Source organism: Podarcis liolepis (genome assembly GCF_965112155.1).
Source record: "Podarcis liolepis genome assembly, chromosome: 3".
Lineage (NCBI taxonomy): Eukaryota > Metazoa > Chordata > Lepidosauria > Squamata > Lacertidae > Podarcis > Podarcis liolepis.
Genome location: NC_139557.1, coordinates 116,677,804 through 116,698,363, shown reverse-complemented (window position 1 = coordinate 116,698,363; position 20,560 = coordinate 116,677,804). Strand labels below are relative to the sequence as shown.

Below are 20,560 nucleotides of genomic sequence, written 5' to 3'. Positions count from 1 at the left end.
CCCATCTTGTATTTGTGCCTCTCATTTTTTTTGCCCAAGTGCAATACTTTACATTTCTCCCTGTTAAAATTCATCTTGTTTGCTTTTGCCCAGTTCTCTAATCTGTCAAGGTCATTTTGAAGTGTGATCCTGTCCTCTGGGGTGTTAGCCACCCCTCCCAGTTTGGTGTCATCTGCAAATTTGATCAGGATGCCCTTGAGTCCATTAGAGGACACTTAGCATTCCCATCTTGATATTTTACAATGCATCTTGATATTTTACAACCCATCTTGATCATTTTTTAAAGAGATGTAGGGAATGTCATCAGACTAAGTGTTCTGTAGAAGTTTAACCAGTCCCAAAGACTTCCAACAAAGTCTCAGCACTACAAAGATGTAGAGATGGCCACCAACTTGGATGGCTTCAGAAGAGGATTAAACAAATAATATTAATAATAATAACTTATTATTTCTACCCTGCCCATGTGGCTGGGCCTCCCCAGCTACTCTGGGCAGCTTCCATCAAAATATTAAAATACAGTAATGCATCAAACATTAAAAGCTTCTCTAAACAGGGCTGCCTTCAGATGTCTTCTAAAAGTCTGGTAGTTGTTGTTTTCTTTGACATCTGGTGGGAGGGCATTCCACAGGGTGGAGCCACTACCGAGAAGGCCCTCTGCCTGATTCCCTATAACTTGGCTTCTCGCAGTGAGGGAACTGCCAGAAGGCCCTCGGAGCTGGACCTCAGTGTCCGGGCAGAATGATGGGGGTGGAGACGCTCCTTCAGGTATACTGGACCAAGACCATTTAGAGCTTTAAAGGTCAGCACCAACACTTTGAATTGTGCTTGGAAACATACTGGGAGCCAATGTAGGTCTTTCAAATGATGGAGGATAATGTCTACTGACCCTTAGGACCACGTACTCCCTCCATTTTCAGATACAGTTTGCCTCTGAATACCTATTGTTGGGAATTGCAAGTGGCAAGAGTGCCGTTGCTCTCAGGTCCTCCTTGCAGGCTTCCCATGGGCATTCAGCTGGTCATTGTGAGAACAAGATCCTGGTCTAGATGGGGCTTTGGCAGGACTCTTCTTGTGTTCTTATTTTATTCATAAAATTCCTAACCACCATCACTGCCACCCCCACCCCCCTTCGCCATAAGGTGCTTGGGTTCTTAATGGAATCAGTAAAAACAGAACAGCAAAGGTCACAGCAAAGGGACCTAACAGGAAACCAGCTGAAAAATGGGGTTATCTCAAAACTTTTTTGCCCTTTTTTTTACGCAAATTCTCACTCAATGACCTCCAGGAATGCCCTCAACCTCTGTTTCTATGGCCTAGAGCTACTGGTGGGGATTTTCAATGCAACTTCCAAAGAACTGGTATGCACCAACTGGCTAGAGCAAAACTGTGTTGTGCAACAACATCTGCAGCCTGTTGGAACAGGATGCTGGACTAGAAGGGCTAATGGCTCTTCTTATACTCCTACAGTCTTTGCATAAGAGTCTGGCAGGCACCTACTGTTGTCATCAAACATGTCTCAGCCCAGATTATTTATTGGACTCCAAAAAAACCAACAAATTACCTTCTAGACAGCCTGTTCGTTCATCTTTTTTAGGAATAACAAATCAGAGCAGTCGAATCTCACTGTCCTTGTGCTAAGCTAACCCATATAATGTTGTTGTTGTTTAGTCATTTAGTCGTGTCCGACTCTTCGTGACCCCATGGACCAGAGCACACCAGGCACTCCTGTCTTCCACTGCCTCCCGCAGTTTGGTCAAACTCATGCTGGTAGCTTCAAGAACATTATCCAACCATCTCATCTTCTGTCGTCCCCTTCTCCTTGTGCCCTCCATCTTTCCCAACATCAGGGTCTTATCCAGGGAGTCTTCTCTTCTCATGAAGTGGCCAAAGTATTAGAGCCTCAGCTTCAGGATCTGTCCTTCCAGTAAGCACTCAGGGCTGATTTCCTTCAGAATGGATTGGTCTGATCTTCTTGCAGTCCATGGACTCTCAAGAGTCTCCTCCAGCACCAGAATTCAAAAGCATCAATTCTTCGGCGATCAGCCTTCTCACTTCCAGCTCTCACTTCCATACATCACTACTGGGAAAACCATAGCATTTACTATGCGGACCTTTGTTGGCAAGGTGATGTCTCTGCTTTTTAAGATGCTGTCTAGGTTTGTCATTGCTTTTCTCCCAAGAAGCAGGCGTCTTTTAATTTTGACTGCTGTCACCATCTGCAGTGATCAAACTCATATAATAGTATCTCCAAATTAATTAGAGGAACAATATAAGGTAGGACTTTTAAAATAGCAAAGTCCACTCCTCTGTCATGTTTGCAATAGACCTGCCAAAGCTATGTTTGCCATACAACACATTTAGTCAGAAGGAATTCCCATTGTATTAAATGTGGCCTCAAACCTTTGACCTTCTGTTCTCTAGTTAGGGGATTACCCCCCCCCCCCACACACACACACATTCACCTGTAATCTAGGAGGTTTTAGTTCCTTCTCAAAAGTCTCATTATCTCATCATCATGCAGGGCACCATTTAAAAAAGATTGTATTGTGTGACTTGATATTCCTGTTCTTCTTCTTTTTACAGGCTACTGAGTCCTGGTAAATCCCCAAGGGGTAGGAAGAAAAATAACTAGCCATAGATAGCTCCAGGGCATGGTGTATGTGGTATGTGCATGTCACTGAGAGCCTCTGCTATGATGGAAGAAGATAAGCATACAATGAAGGTCTTGTTCCCTGATGAAGAGAGCAAGAAAGCCAGTGGCCCTTTGGACAGAGCTGTGAGCAATTCAAGTTAGAATTGCTATAGAGTTCATCCCCACCATTCTGGCACAATCCATTAAGAATTTGACCTCCTTTTCATCCATGTATTTAAAATAGATTTAGGCCCCATCTGCACCCCATCAAAACAATTTATGCAACAATAAAACAGCAGTAAAAAACTACACTTAAACAACAGCAATAATAATTTTATTAATTATACCCCACCCATCTGTCTGGGTTTCCCCAGCCACTCTGAGTGGCCTTATTGTTGTTGTTTAGTCGTTTATATCTGACTCTTTGTGACTCCATGGACCAGAGCACGCCAGGCACTCCTGTCTTCCACTGCCTCCTGCAGTTTGGTCAAACTCATGCTGGTAGCTTCGAGAACACTGTCCAGCCATCTCGTCCTCTGCCGTCCCCTTCTCCTTGTGCCCTCCATCTTTCCCAACATCAGGCTCTTTTCCAGGGAGTCTTCTCTTCTCATGAGGTGGCCAAAGTCTTGGAGCCTCAGCTTCAGGATCTGTCCTTCTAGTGAGCACTCAGGGCTGATTTCCTTCAGAATGGATCGGTTTGATCTTCTTGCAGTCCATGGGACTCTCCAGAGTCTCCTCCAGCACCATCATTCAAAAGCATCAATTCTTCGGCGATCAGCCTTCTTTATGGTCCAGCTCTCACTTCCATACATCACTACTGGGAAAACCAAAACAGCCAGTGAGTGGCTAGGGATGCTCACTGCATAGGCGGCTAGCAGTGCCCCCCAACGCTCGCCACAAGGGCTGCGAGCAGCTAGGTATGATTGTCATGTGGGTGGATAGCACTACCCTCGCAGGCTGGCTAGCTCTGCCCCTGCACCGCTCCAGGTGCCTGAGCAGCTACCTCTGCCTCTTATCTCAGGTAGCCGGCACTTTCTCATGTTCTCTCAAATGCACGATTCCACAATTTCTTTCTTTTTCTTTTTTGTCCACATTGTCAAAAGAAATGAAAATAATCCACCCTTAATGACCCAAAATTCTCATAATGATCTAAACTCTTTTCAAGACTCTTTTCAAAAGATGTAGGGAAGTTAGCAAACAGCTAAATCCATTCCTCAGCTTGGATCTTATAATTTAAAGGGAGGAGTTTTATCTCAATTTTATGGGGATTGGAGAAAGCTTTGAAACCTCAGCTAGGTGCAAAGGAAAATAGGTTAGAATAAAGAAAAAAAGGAAAATATTATTCAAGAGCCAGCGCAATATATTTGCATTAAAGTTAAAGAAAATCACTATAAACGGCTCTATCAATGGTATATGACTCCATACACAGTAGGATTTATAGTATGTACGATGGAAAACTATAGACATTTGAATATTAAGGGTGTATATGAAACACATTTGCTTAGAGTGAGAGATAGCAGTGGTAACCTGTGGGAACAGGTTAAAACTTTAAAAAAACTAGGCATTCACTTCCAATATGACTCCTCCTGTAAACTCGCACTTAATGGAGTGGATACTTTTGCTCGGCCATTCCCGTATTTTTCGCTCCATAGGACGCTCCTGACCAAAAGACGCACCAAGTTTTTAGAGCAGGAAAACAAGAAAAGAAAAGAAAAGAAAAGAAAAAGTGTGTCCTATGGAGCGAAAAATACGGTGCTTGTTTCTTCTTCAACAGAGGGAATCAAAACGTCCCAGCTGCACTAAAGGTCTTTAATGCTTTAATGCAAAGTAGGCTCAAAACTTCTGTATAGCATCCCATTATAGACTGGTGCAATTAACCAATCATTGGAACGCATCCAATCAAAATTTCTGTGCAAAATCCTGGGACTGCCAAATTGTGTGCTGTATGCAGCCATGTGTCTGGAAACAGGCCAAGGGCTTCTGGAAACCAAAGCGTGGTTCACCACTATAAAATTCTGGCTCCACTTACATTTTAAGTCTGATGCGTCTTCTTTAACTTTCCATATGCTGGCGGAATCCCACCACTCCAAATGGTTGGGGGCATTAAGAGCAGAAAATCAGAACCTGTGGCTTATCCTTTGAGTCGCTGCTTATGCTCTCACAATTAGAAGCATTCCAGACAATCAAGCTCAGAATAATAGAGATTTTATTCCAAACCCTTAGCAGCGCAGCCAATAAAACCTGTTCCCCATTGGGGTTGGGAATTCCATCCTCATTCGGCCAGGATGCTCCGTATTTACATCTCCTTTATTATCCCCATCTATGCAGAGCTCTTTCCCTAGCAAGATTTAATGTTTTGCCATCTGCAGTCTTGCAAGGTAGGTTCTTGAGAATCCCATATTCTAAATGGCACTGCCTTCATGGCATAAAGCAGGTCCAATCCATCACACACATATAAAATGGGCAATGAAATAAAAGTATTTGCCCCCCTTATTGAAGGAGGGGGTCTATGGCACCAACTCTCTCAGGGTGACCTAAGGTAAAGGTAAAGGTACGCCTGACCCTTAGGTCCAGTTGCAGACGACTTTGGGGTTCCGTGGCTATTCCCTCCCCCCCACAGGTGGAATAAATAAAGACAACGGACACAGTGTTTTAGGTTAATGGGCGAAAATGGCCACAACTTTATTGATTACAGGAAATGAAGGGTATTGGCTTTAGGCATTGGCCCCTAACCGACTATCCGGTCTGACCGGGAAGGGTTAAACACCAACAGGGGGAGCCACCCGAGATGTGTATCCCTAGGCGCTCCCTGAGGGGTTACCGCTCGGGGGCGCGCTTTAGGCCCTAGCCTCCGTAGGTTTCGGACGAGGCGTCGCCCCTCGGAGTCCTTTAACGAACTACCCTTCAAGCATTGGGGGAGGTGATGGCGTTCCTCCCCCCCAACCTCATCTGCATGACAATACCCCAGCCAATGCCTACCGCCACCGAGCCGCAAGCCGGCTCGCCGCCAATACCCTCAGACCTGTAACCAATCCCTAACACCTTGAAAAATATCAGCCAACCAAATATCATTTCCCGCATCAGATAGATGCACGCCATCCCAGCGATAAAGCATTTCCTTGTCAAACCGTATGCATGGGTGCTGAATGACCGTCTCTGGGGTGAAAAGGGGCAAGCCGAGGGCTGCCCCGACCTTAAGTGGCCTTTCTAAGGCCCGCCCCTGCCGCCAGCCGATTGGCTGGCGCCACAGGGGATGCTAATTGGGGGGAATCCCTGCCTCCCGCGAGGCTGGCGCCAGCCTCGCGAGAGCGAGTGTGGGCGGGGTCGTGATCCCGCAACCCCCCCTCCTCCTGACGATCGGAAGGGGCATTGCGAGCTCATCTTGCTCCATAGGCCGGCGTTTGTCCGCAGACAGCTTCTGGGTCATGTGGTCAGCATGACTAAGTTGCTTCTGGCAAACCAGAGCAGCACACGGAAATGCCGTTTACCTTCCCAGCGGAGTGGTACCTATTTATCTACTTGCACTGGCATGCTTTCGAACTGCTGGGACTGAGCAATGGAGCTGGGACTGAGCAACGGAAGCTCACCCCGGCGCAGGGATTTGAACTGCCGACCTTCCGATCAGAAAGCCCTAGGCGCTGTGGTTCAGACCACAGCGCCACCCGCGTCTGTTGACTAATTGTAGGAATGATGTTGTGGAGAATGTGTAAAGATTTTTGAGTGACGCCATGAAATTGCATCACCATATGTCCTAAGAGCCACTTTTGTATCTCACGATGTCTGGACAGTTTTATCCTAAACTGCCTCCTTCTATGTTTTGTTATCTGTGCTGGGCTCCAATCTATGTATATGATGGTACTCTTACGATGCCAACAAAGGCGATTGATTGATTCACTAAGTAAGTGAGAGATGGGAGACAAGGAAGAAAAAAACAGATATTTATTTTGATATTATAGGAATATGGTGACCGTTAATATTCTGTATATTATGGGTGCTTTAAAAGTGTATATTTAGCTATTTGGTGTGATAACTGTATATTGTGTTTTGAAATTTAATAAAGTTCAATACGTTAGTAATAATGTGAGTCTCTTGAGAGTCCCATGGACAGCAAGAAGATCAAACCTCTCCATTCTTAAGGAAATCAGCCCTGAGTGCTCACTGGGAGGACAGATCGTGAAGCTGAGGCTCCAATACTTTGACCACCTCATGAGAAGAGAAGACTCCCTGGAAAAGACCCTGATGTTGGGAAAGATGGAGGGCACAAGGAGAAGGGGACGACAGAGGACGAGATGGTTGGACAGTGTTCTCAAAGCTACCAGCATGAGTTTGACCAAACTGCGGGAGGCAGTGGAAGACAGGAGTGCCTGGCATGCTCTGGTCCATGGGGTCACGAAGAGTCAGACATGACTAAACAATTAAATAACGACAACAATAATGAGAAAAAGGAGGTGGTGAAGAGGAGGTGGAGAATAATAATGAATCATCTCCAGGACGGAGCTTTGTCAAAAGGACAAAATAACACAAACAACCCAGAACCCCTCAACTAAGTACACTTTATAGGGAAGGGCCATAACTCAGTGGCAGAACATCTTCTTTGCTTGCAGAAGGTCTCTGGCACCTTCACTTGGGATTGTGAGAGAAAACGGCCAGAAAGCCTGGAGAGTCTGACCTAAATGGACAACTGCTGACAAGGCAGAGAAGGCTAAGTTGCATGTACCAATGATCTGACTCTGTATCTGTTCCCATGAAACATTTATTCATAGCCAGCATAATTTTGAAGGCATGAAACTGGGCTTTTTATTTCCATTATTTTAATGGTACGCAGCAAGGTGCCTTTTCATAGCAGAGAAACTTTTGCCTGTGGTTCAAAGGACAGTATTCTTCATCGCAGAAGCCTCCTATATTTTCACATTTAGCTTCGCCTTCCTTTTTGTTATATTGTCCTGCACAAAAGAAGAACAATTGTGAGGGTAATAAATATAGCGTATTTTTCGCTCTCTAAGATGCACTTTTCCCCCTCCAAAAATTAAGGGGAAATGTGTGTGCGTCTTATGGAGTGAATTCAGGCTTCGGGCAGCTATCCCTGAAGCCAGGCGAGCAAGAGGGGTTGGTGCACACCGATCCCTCTTGCTCTCCTGGCTTCGCTTCACTGGAGAGGCGCTGCACAGCTTTCCCTCTCTGCACAGTGCCCCTTCAGCAAAGCGGAAGGAGGAATGGAAGGGGCTCCGTTTCTCCTGTCACTTTGCTGAAGGGGCACTGCGCAGAGAGGGAGAGAATTTTTTTTCTTGTTCTCCCCCTCTAAAACTAGGTGTGTCTTATGGTCGGGTGCGTCCTATAGAGTGAAATATACGGTACATGATTGTATGACCTCGGCTATATCTCCCCCCCCCCCAAAGGACACACTATTAGCAATGGATTTCAAAAGGGGCGGGAAAAACAATTCTTATTTGTTGAAATTGTCCAACATTATATAATGCCAGCCGCCCAGAGTGCCTGGGGAAACCCTGCCAAATGGATGGGGTATAAATAATAAAAATATTGTTAAAATTATTATTATTATTGGTGAACAATGGTAGAAAGCAGAGAGATTTCTGACTGCCTTCCTGGAGTTCAGTGATGAGGGAGGTATTCCTTTAATACAGGGGTGGGGAAAGTTCAGACCCAAGAGCCATGTACAGCCCACCTGGCCTCTCTGTCTGGTCTTTGGGACTCTATACACATCCTTGCCAACCCTGCTGAAATATACTCAGAGTCGAGAGTGGATTTCATGCTCTTTATTCAGCTCATAGTGGTGAGGAGGAATGGAAGTTCCCCCAGAATGTCTGCTTTATATACATTATTTACACAATGGGCCCCACGTGATTGGCTAATTCTGGGATTCTCCTGTAGGCCAATCAGGTTGTGGATTCACTTCCACCTGGAGCTGGATTGGGTGGTTTCTGTGGACCAATCAGACTGCTGCATTCTGAATCCTATGGTTCTAGGACCAATCAGACTGCTGCATTTGGGATCCTATTCAACTCAGTACATAACACCTGCCTTGGGCACTTCTGTGTGGCTGGAATGTGTTCATAAACTTGTATGATGGAGGACATGGCGGAGGGGTGCACACAGACCACAGCCCTCAAAATATCCTCAGACTCCTCTTGCAGCAGAGGACAGGGCTTAAAACCGCTTATGGTCCCTGCTCTTAGACCTCAGAACCCTTGTTCAACATAGGATTTAGGATAGCCTCCTTCTTCTCCCTCCCTCCTACAAACACATTAACTATTCCCAACCAGCTTCCAAAGAGATGTCTTTCTGCTTCTCTCTTTCCTCTGTCCTCCATCCACCTTTCTCCTCCTTTGTCTGAGGCTTGAAAAGCAGAAACAACCATTCCTGAGGCTACACCTCTGTTCTTCCAAACAGATGGTTTGGGATGGGAAGGAAACATAGACAGCATCCCCTCCATCAAACTCAATATCCTGTCCATTAATAATTTGTCAGGCTGCAGGGGGGCAAAAAAACAGACACAAGCTCCAATTTTTTTATATAAAGTTGCTCAAACCTCCAGATGTCAGTAGACTTTCACTTGCAACTCACTAGGTAACTGGATACAGTTAAGATTGCAAGCCATTAGAATGTAACCATCCATCCAGTCAAAGTTAACTGTTGCAATTCTCCTTTGCTATAAGCAGAGTCTGAGTCCAATTCACAAAAAAGTTCCCTTTGCAGAGCCTGTCGGCAAAGGTCAGAAGCTGACTTCCTGTTTTGCTTCCGTTCTGCCAAATTGTAATTTTAGAGTCTAATTCTAAGTTTAAAATGTTTTATTGGCTTTTACCTCTAATTAGGAAGATCTGCTGCTTCTGGTGATGGATCGTAGCTTCGGCAGCAGGCTGCATTGTTGCCGAGAGTGATCTCAAGCCTCTTCCCCTTCCCTCCCATGCACACAGCAGCAGCCGGGAGGCGATCGGGTGGGGGGGGGGCGAGATTTCTCACTCTGGTGGACCCCTCAGGTCCCCACTCTCCTGTGGGTTTTTTTTGGGGGGGGGGGTGCTGAGCTCTAGCGCTGCCCTCCAAGCCTCTCTGCCAGCTCTGTGTCGCAGACGATACTCAGCACACCGCCATTGTCCTGCGCAGCTGACCGGAAGTCCCAATGTCTTTGTTTTTGTTTTTTAATTTCAATGCATGTCTTACCTGCAGAAAACAGAAGCATCTCAGAAAACAGAAGGGCAACCACGAAAAGCCAGCGCAAACGCATTGCTGAAGTTTTACTCAGATCTCAAGTTGAGCAGCAAGAACAGACTACTGAGGCAGAATACTCTGGTGATCGTTCTGTGCCTCTTGGACCACTTAATAGCCACTATTTGTAGGGTTTTGTGTTATACTGACACGTAAGCTCTGTGCATTGGTAATCCGGATGTGATGCACGTGATGACAGGAACTATTCATCAAGGATACAAAAGAGGAACATAAAGTGAAATTCATGACATTAACCGTGAAATATTTTCAGAGTTCAAGGATTCAATGGCATCTATTGTTTTAACAGTTGCTGTTTCCTGCTTTCAGTATTGTGGTCCATGGTTGTTGCTCCTCAAGGAAACACGGAGTACCGAAGCAAGGAAATACTGAACAGTGTGCATTAACTTAAGGAAGTTTTTTGGATTCGGTGCATTGTAAATTTGATTTTATAACCCTTTGGTTGACAGCTGAGTGGAACACTAAGAGCACTATTGCTATTCTGCTGGCGGCCACCCAGAGTGGCTGGGGAACTAAAGTCAGATGAGCAAGATATACATGATATAATTATTTTTATTATATTATTATTATCATCATCATCATCATCATCATTATTAATATTAATATTATCTGAGAAAACTGTTGTTATTGTTGTTGTTGTTTAGTCGTTTAGTCGTGTCCGACTCTTCGTGACCCCATGGACCAGAGCACGCCAAGCACTCCTGTCTTCCATTGCCTCCCGCTGTTTGGTCAAACTCATGCTAGTAGCTTAGAGAACACTGTCCAACCATCCCCTTCTCCTTGTGCCCTCCATCTTTCCCAACATCAGGGTCTTTTCCAGGGAGTCTTCTCTTCTCATGAGGTGGCCAAAGTATTGGAGTCTCAGCTTCAGGATTTGTCCTTCCAGTGAGCACTCAGGGCTGATTTCACAGAACCAAATGCCTTGAATGCAAAAGTGCTCAGTTTGCATAGGAGACTGTAGGAAAGATGTTGTTTTGGTGCTCTGAGAGCATCCACAATATGGTTGAATGCAACTGGGGGAGATTTCATAACAAGAAGAAACTACATTGCATTTAGTCAAATCATTATTTCCTTGCTTTGGTACACTGTGTCTCCTTGAGGGGTACTAGGCATGGACTGCAGGAAATAACATATAGGCAGAAACTTTTTAAACAATAGATGCTATTGAACCCCAGAACCCTGAATAAATATAATGGAGAATGCCATGGACTTTACTGTCTGCTCCTTGAACATTATGGCTTCCCAATGAATAAAGTACAGAATATATGGCAATTAACTCTTTTTTTGTCTCCTTAGAATCATAGAATCATAGAGTTGGAAGAGACCACAAGGGCCATCGAGTCCAACCCCCTGCCAAGCAGAAAACACCATCAGAGCACTCCTGACATATGGTTGTCAAGCCTCTGCTTAAAGACCTCCAAAAGAGGAGACTCCACCACACTCCTTGGCAGCAAATTCCACTGTCAAACAGCTCTTACTGTCAGGAAGTTCTTCCTAATGTTTAGGTGGAATCTTCTTTCTTGTAGTTTGGATCCATTGCTCCGTGTCCACTTCTCTGGAGCAGCAGAAAACAACCTTTCTCCCTCCTCTATATGACATCATTTTATATATTTGAACATGGCTATCATATCACCCCTTAACTTCCTCTTCTCCAGGCTAAACATGCCCAGCTCCCTTAGCCGTTCCTCATAAGGCATCGTTTCCAGGCCTTTGACCATTTTGGTTGCCCTCCTCTGGACACGTTCCAGTTTGTCAGTGTCCTTCTTGAACTGTGGTGCCCAGAACTGGACACAGTACTCCAGGTGAGGTCTGACCAGAGCAGAATACAGTGGCACTATTACTTCCCTTGATCTAGATGCTATACTCCTATTGATGCAGCCCAGAATTGCATTGGCTTTTTTAGCTGCCGCGTCACACTGTTGGCTCATGTCAAGTTTGTGGTCAACCAAGACTCCTAGATCCTTTTCACATGTACTGCTCTCAAGCCAGGTGTCCCCCATCTTGTATTTGTGCCTCTCATTTTTTTTGCCCAAGTGCAATACTTTACATTTCTCCCTGTTAAAATTCATCTTGTTTGTTTTGGCCCAGTTCTCTAATCTGTCAAGGTCGTTTTGAAGTGTGATCCTGTCCTCTGGGGTGTTAGCCACCCCTCCCAGTTTGGTGTCATCTGTAAATTTGATCAGGATGCCCTTGAGTCCATCATCCTTGATTAAGTTTATGTCATCACGAGCAGTACATTTGAATCATCCATTCATAGGGCTTAGATGTCAGTACGTTACAAAACCCCGTCAATAGATCAGCATTCAGCCTTCCAGAAGACACAGAACATTAATCAAAGTATTCTGCCTCAGTAGTGAACTTCTGCACCCAGGGCATGTATATGACAGCAGCCTCCCTAATTATTCCACTCAGTTGCCAAGCAAAGGGTCTGAAATTGAATTTACAGCCCACAGAATGCTGAATGTTAATGCACTGATCAGCAGTTCCTTGATTTGGTACTGTATACTATGTCTCCTTGAGCAGTAGTAGACATAGACCACATCACTTATATAATCCGAAGTTGAGCAGCAAGAGCAGATTAGTGAAACAGAATGCTCTGGTGGGAGTTCTGTGTCTTCTGAATGCCCAACTATTTATAGGGATTCGTGATATACTGACACGTAAGCCCTCTGCATGGATGAACTGGCATGATACACGGGATGACAAAATCTATTCATCAAGAGGAACCCCAAAAAGTTAATTCCCTATATGTTGCACATTATTCTGCAGAAATCCATAATATTCAAAGATCAGAAAGTAAAATTCATGTCGTTAAGCATGATGTGCACTCATAGCTCAGTGGTTCTATAGCACTTATTGAATATTTCATCATGCTAATGCACTGATCAGCACTTCCTTGATTTGGTACGGTATACTGTGTCTCCTTGAGCTGTAGTAGTCATGGACCACATCACCGATATAATTTTGTTAATATATTTATTAAATTTATGTACCACCATTTTATCTGAAGATAACAGGGTGGTTCACAACATTAAAATACAAAATGAAAACACAAAATACATAATAAAACAAAAGCAAAACAAACCAATGACAAATAACCAACAGAAACAAGACATGTTATTGAATCCAGAACTCTGATTGAATAACGTCATGAACTTTACTCGTGCTTCTTGAAAATTCCCAACAGAAATGCTGAGAGGTGGTTTCTGTCATGGCTAAAATCTTTGAGGTCAGATACTGGAAACAGCTGGAAGATTCTAGAAGGTTCATTTCTTTCGGAAATATTGTTTTGACTATCTCAAGGTCACGCTAATAAAGCAAGCTGGTCATTCTTTCTCTGTCTCCCTCTTACTTTCATTTGTACCTTGCATGTCTGAAGTTCTTTTTCTCTGAATATTTTTTTTGTAACAAAGTATTTGGATTTAGTAAAAGTTTCTCTTTTACTGATGAGCCTCTGGCTCTGTGTATTTTATTTACTACACAATGCAGTTCATCAGTTTCGGTTCCTCCCTCGTTACACACCGCCATGGCCTCCTCTTGCAGTGTTGGGAACAAGGATCTGTGCCACAAGACATGCACGACTCCAGGATTGTGATCCTCTACAACAGGGGTCTGCAACCCGCGGCTCCGGAGCCGCATGTGGCTCTTTTACACCTTTGCCACGGCTCCGGGGCGGATACTAGCGAGGGAGGAGGCGCACTGTGCGCCCCGACACTCCCCACTGTGGCGGGCACTGTACTGGCTGTGACGTCGCATGGGGGCAGTGCGTGCGTTAGTCACCTTCCCGCCCGCTGTCAGATTGCGGCTCCGGAGATATATTTGTTTTAAATGTCGCAATGGTTTTGCGGCTCCCAGTTTTTTTTTTCCTTCAGAAACGGGTCCAAGTGGCTTTTTTTTGTCTTAAAGGTTGCAGACCCCTGCTCTACAAGAACAAAGGTGACCGCTGGACTGTAACAACTACTGTGGGATCTCCCTGCTGTGTACTCTGGGGAAAACCTTCGTCCATGTAGTTCTCAACAGATTACAGTCACTTGCTAAAAGGTAGTTGGACACGGGTGGCACTGCGGTTTGAACCATTGAGCCTTGGGATGCCAATCAGAAGTTCAAATCCCCATAATGGAGTGAGCTCCTGTTGCTCTGTCCCAGCTCCTGCCAACCTAGCAGTTCAAAAGCATGCCAGTGCAAACAGATAAATAGGTACTGCTGTGGCAGGAAGGTAAATGGTGTTTCCGTGTGCTCTGGCTTCCATCACAGTGTCCCGTTGCACCAGTAGCGGTTTAGTCCTGCTGGCCACATGACCTGGAAAGCTGTCTGTGGACTGTTAACAGAGGAATCTGAGGGCTCCCTTGGACAAAACCCAAGGACACCAGCTAGGAATACCAGAGCAAAACAGCAGTCAGTAGGCTTGGTCTTTATTGAAGACTGTCGTGACAGGACTCCTACCTGCCACAGGGTGAAACAAGATGGAAGCCCCGAACCAAAGAGGTCAACAGCCAACATAATTTTCTCACTGCGTTAGCTGTGGGAGAAATGTTGAGAACAAGGACGCCCTGTGTACACTGTCTTCATCGACCTGACAGAGGTCTTTGACCTTGTCAGCTGACTCACTACACAGCTCAACAAGATAGGATGCCCACCTAATTACAGTCATACCTCTTGTTATGTTAGCTTCAGGTTACATCTTTTCAGGTTGCGTCCCGCAGTGACCTGTAAGTACTGGAAAGGGTTACTTCTGGGTTTTGCCGCTCGCGCATGCACAGATGCGCAAAATGATGTCACGCGCATGCACAGAAGTGGTGAATCACAACCCGCCCGTGCACAGACACGCAGACGTGGGTTGCATTCCTTTCAGGTTGTGAACGGGGCTCCGGAACGGATCCCATTTGCAACCAGAGGTACCACTGTATATGAATACAGTAAATGTTAATGTTATGGGTACTTAAAAAGTGTATATTATATTTTTAATATAATTATATTATATTTTTAATATACTTTTTATTGAATTTTCTGTATTACAATTTCCGATAAACATTTCACATACTTAAAATATCAATGATTTCCCTTCTTCTCTTTCCATGGTTCATTTTGCATATCTTACATCACTGCATGTTTTAGAAAAACTATACCAATCGGTTTTCCGTTATTACATCCATCAAAGATTATTTACACTGTTGAATTTATCTTAATGCTGCCAGCAATTTCAGCTGTACACAGTTATTTTCCATATACTCAATAAACGTTTTCCAATCTTCTTTAAACGTATGCTCTTCTTGTTCTCTTATTCTATATGTTAAGTCTGCAAGCTGTGCATATTATGTCAACTTAAGTTGCCAGTCTTCTTTGGTTGGGACCTTGTTCATTTTTGGGTTAACAAAACACGGGGCACAGTTGTTACATACATAAATAACCTTTGGCAGATGCAAATTTAGAGGAGCACAACTGGTTTGCCCACTGTATATAAATACAGTAAATGTTAATGTTATGGGTACTTAAAAAGTGTATATAGTTTGTTATTCGGTGTGATTCTTGGGTAATTTTTTTAAAAAATTGATATTGTTAAATACTAATTATTAAAAATGAGAGTGAGGAAGTAGAGCAAAAGGAGGTAGAGAAGAATGACAGTGGAGACAAGGCTGAGCTGGAGGGGCCAATGGTCTGACTCAGTATATATTCCCATGACACATTCATTCACAGCCAGCACAATTAGGAAGACATTAAACTGGACTTTTTATTTCCATTCCATCCTGACTTGCTCTTAAGAGGGTATGCAACAAGGTACATTGTCGTAGCACAACTTTAATTCCGTGTGACCTGAAGGACAGAATTCTCCAGCGCAATGACCTCCTTCCTTGATACATGCTTCTTTACCTTTAATTATATAATCCTTTCCTATACAAAAGAAGAAGAATTGCATGAGAGGCGAAGGAAATAAATATAAGTCGCTGTATGACTCCCTCCATAACTCCCTCCGAAATGGAAATACTATTAGCCAGTGAGATATAGATAGATAGATGATAGATAGATAGATAGATAGATAGATATAGATAGATAGATAGATAGATAGATAGATAGATAGATAGATAGATATATGAGAGAAAAATGTTTGGGGGCACTCTCATTTTGACTCAAGAAAATCACCCTTTTATAGTTCAAATCGGGGGAAATAAATACAGTAAATGGACAAAAGTACAAAGATTCACAAAATGTTTAGGGGTATGCGTACCCCTGCACCCCCCCCCAAGCACTGCTCTTAGCATTGGATTTCATAAGAGGTGATGGGGAAACATATTAACAAGGGACTAGTGGACAATGGTAGGAAGTGGAGAAGTTTCTGATTGGCTTCATCTAGTTCGATGAAAGGAGGGGTTTTTTTATTAATGCAGGGGTGGCGAAACTTAGGCCCAGGATTCAAGTATATGTCACTGAAATTTACTCCGTATTGAGCCAGAATAGATTCCAGTGTATAGTTAGCAGAGTAACAACTTAAACACGTTGCAGGATTCCCCAAAAATAGACCAGAGGCAATTCTATTTCATCCAGCAGAGCTTTACTGCTACTGAAAGCAAATGAGCATAATGGTCACAAATCCAATACATTCAGGATTGGCACCGTCCATAAGAAATCCAGTTGCAGCATACTTAACTTAAACTTACAATAACTTTTAATAAGTCTAAACCTTAACGCGAAGCACACTATGTATAGAACACCACACCAGAAGGAAAAGAGATAGAAAGAAAGAATGAAACTCAGGCTCCTTCTGGCCTTACTTTTATAGCCAGCATGACCTATTGACTTGAGATGGAACATTTTTGACGACTTGCTGAATTGATGGCGGTTTGCCCAAACATGACTATTTTGTGGTCCTCGTTGCTTGAGAGGAGGACATGGAGGGATTGTGTGAGCCCGGTTGGAATCAATAAAGCAAGAAAGGTCTTGCAGTGGGCCGTTGAGCGTAGAGTGGTGGCTCTGGGCGGGTGTGTCATCGGCCACCCTGGCATCCAGTACAGCAACGAGGCCCTCTACAGATGTGATGGTGTGCATCTGTCAGACGATGGAAACGATATTCGGTTGGGGGACATCATAGCAGGGATTAGGAATTGGTTACAGGCTTGAAGGTATTGGCGGCGAGCTTTGCTCGATTGGCGGTTAGGCATTGGCAGGGGTCAATTGGTATGCAAATAAAGGGGGGAAGGAAACGCCATCACCTTCCCCAAAAAGAAAAGGGTAGTCCGGTAGAGGACTCCGGGGGGCGTTGCCTTGTCCGAAACCTAGGGAGGTAAGGGCCTCTGGCACGCCCCCGAGCGGTGACACCCGTTGGGATCCTAGTTGGCGTACTTCAACAGGACTCCCACAGCTTATGGACAACCCTTCCCGGTCCCCATGCCGGGTAGTCGATAGGAGCCAATGCCTAAGGCCAATGCCTTCCAATTCTGTAATCAATAAAGTTGTGGCCTTTTATGCCCATTAACCTTAAATACTGTGTCCAGTGTCTTCATTTCACATGGGGGAGGGGACTTGCCACGCAACACCACACCAGAAGGAAAAGAGATAGAAAGAGTGAAACTCAGGCTCCTTCTGGCCTTACTTTTATGGCCAGCATGACCTCTGCAGAAGAGATAAGAGAACCAGTTCAAACCAGCTGTACTCCGCTTCTCTGAAGGAATAACCCAAACAATACGAACCTTCTGCTTGTTTCTTTCGCACAGAGAAGCTTCCAGAAGTTTCCAGAACCCTCTTGAATTAAGTAGAATAGGAAAGATCTGTACACATCAGATCAATACTTCCTGCACTAAGAAATGCAAACTGACAGTATAGTCCACTGAGCCTCTCTGTCAGGTCCTTGGGATTCTTCCCTATAAGCCTCCTTGGCTGTTTTTGCTCATAAACTTATGGGCCTGGATGGAGGACATGGGATTGCGTGAGTAGAAAGCAACCTATGGGGCACAGTGATTACAACGCTCAGAGCATTCTCAGATTCCCCTTGCAGCAGAGGACAGGGCTTAGAGCTGCTCATTGTCCCAACTTTTAGACCTAAGGACCCCTGTTCATCATAGGGCAGAATCTGGGACAGTCTCCATTCTTACCCTCTTCCCTAGAGATATCTTTCTGCTTCTCTCTTTCTTTTTCCCTCCATTCACCTTCCTCCTCTTTCTCTGTGGCTTGTAAACAAAGCCAGCATCTCCTTCATCTCCATCACACTCAATACCCTTTCCATTAATAATTTGTCAGGCTGCAGGGGGGCAAAATCACAGAACATAACATGGGCATGATGGCACTGGATGACTTCCAACCCCATTTCATTCTTCTGTCATTTCTGTCTGGATGTTTTTAACTTCAATGCATGTCTTACCTGCAGAAGACAGAAGCATCTCAGAAAACAGAAGGGCAACCATGAACAGCCAGCGCAAACTCATTGTTGAAACTTGACTTGGATCTCAAGTTGAGCAGCAAGAGCAGACTACTGAAGCAAAATACTCTGATGATAGTTCTGTGCCTCCTGGAAGGTTGAATGTCGACCTATTTGTAGGTTTTTGTGATATACTGACAGGTAAGCTCTGTGCATGAGTGATCTGGTTGCGATGCTCGTGATGACAGGAACTATTCATCAAGGAAAGGAAAGAGAAAAATAAGTTGTTGATATTAACCATGAAATTTATTCAGAGTTCAAGGTTTCAGTGGCATGGATTACTTTAAACGTTGCAGTCAATATAAAATTTGCAGCTTTTGGTATTGTGGTTCATGGCAGATGCAAATTTATTTATTTTTTAATATACTTTTTATTAAATTTTCTGTATTACAATTTCAGATAAACATTTCACATACTTAAAATATCAATGATTTCCCTTCTTCTCTTTCTCATTTTGCATATCTTACATCACTGCATATTTTACAAAAACTATACCAATCGGTTTTCCGTTATTACATCCTCCAAAGATTATTTACACTGTTGAATTTATCTTAATGCTGCCAGCAATTTCAGCTGTACACAGTTATTTTCCATATGCTCAATAAACGTTTTCCAATCTTCTTTAAACGTATGCTCTTCTTGTTCTCTTATTCTATATGTTAAGTCTGCAAGTCGTGCATATTATGTCAATTTAAGTTGCCAATCTTCTTTGGTTGGGACCTTGTTTATTTTTGGGTTAACAAAACACGGGGCGCAGTTGTTACATACATAAATAACCTTTGGCAGATGCAAATTTAGAGGAGCGCAGCTGGTTTGCCCACACTGGGCACCAAGCTGAGAAGGCACCACAAGGGGTGCTACAACAATGATTTAGAGGTGAGAGACAAGTGGGAGCTGAATTTTGTTATCGCACATGACACCGCTGAAATATGAAAGCCCTAAGCCTGTCACTGCCATGGCAGTTTCTCCTCAAGGAGCCACGGAATAACAAAGCAAGGAAATACTGAACATTGTGCATTAACATAATGAAGTCTTCAGGATTTGGCGCTTTGTAAATTGGGTTTTATGACCCTTTAGTTAACAGCTGAGCGGAATGCTTTGACTAAAACAGGGAAGGCTGTTGTGAAACAGGCCCCCATGCCTAGGATGCGCCGGCTGCGAGAAAAATCTGTCTGTCTTCCAGGGGTTTGGGTGTACTACCGATCAGTTTAAGCCATATTCATTATACATTTGAGAGCAACCAACTTCTGAATGCTCCTAGAGTACCAAAAGCTCATCTTTCCTGCAGATAGATTCACCTGTTCCAGGCTCCTAGTATAGGAGGACTCAAACCATTCTCATCATTGAGCTCTCCCTGGGGATAATGTGCAAATTTCCTTCTCTGCCCCTGCCCCCTCGATATGATGATGAAGGTGGTGGTGGTGGTGGTGGTGGTGATACTTGCACCCCTTCCAACTGACTAAACTGCTCCAGTCACTCTGGGTGGCTTCCAAGAGAATATAAAACACACACAATACATCAGAGATTAAAAGCTTCCTGATACAGGGCTGCCTTGTAAGGAATCGCCTGCCTTCCACTGGGTTGTAATCCAATAAAAGTTCCCTGACTGTTCCTGTTGCATCTCTAACACTGAGGCAATGCTTCATTTCACTGAGGCAAAGATCTACATTGGCTACCAGTATGTTTCCAAGCACCATTCAAAGTGTTGGTGCTGACCTTTAAAGCCCTAAACGGCCTCGGTCCAGTATATCTGAAGGAGCGTCTCCACCTCCATCGTTCAGCCCGGACACTGAGGTCCAGCTCTAAGGGCCTCACTGTGAGAAGCCAAGTTACAGGGAACCAGGCAGAGGGCCTTCTCGGTAGTGGTGCCTGCCCTGTGGAATGCCCTCCCACCAGATGTCAAAGAGAACAACAACTACCAGAGTTTTAGAAGACATCTGAAGGCAGCCTTGTTTAGGGAAGCTTTTAATGTTAAACAGACCACTGTATTTTAATACTTTGTTGGAAGCCACCCAGAGTGGCTGGGGAAACCCAGCCAGATGGGCGGGGTATAAATTATTATTATTATTATTATTATTATTATTATTATTATTATTATTATTATTCTAAGAAAGAGGTCTGTGTTGCTACTGCCAAGGCCACTTTCTCACCCTCTTTATAGAAGTGGTTTTCCTGTGTGTTTTTAGGAGTCCTGCTGTTGTTATAATATCTTTCATAATCCGGCTGCCTAGGGGAAGCAGGGAATGTATGTAATTGTATGGAGTGTGGGGGAAGTGTTCCTG

General features: G+C 44.2%; 1 long non-coding RNA gene across 1 annotated transcript; it reads right to left on the bottom strand.

Moving 5' to 3' along the window:
• Positions 1 to 15,581: 15,581 nt before the first annotated feature.
• LOC310702824 lies at positions 15,582 to 20,560 on the bottom strand. Its single transcript, XR_014523641.1, has 3 exons — positions 20,429 to 20,560; positions 18,222 to 18,469; positions 15,582 to 15,760 (listed from the first exon to the last, which is right to left on the bottom strand). It is a non-coding gene; the product is annotated as an uncharacterized lncRNA (long non-coding RNA).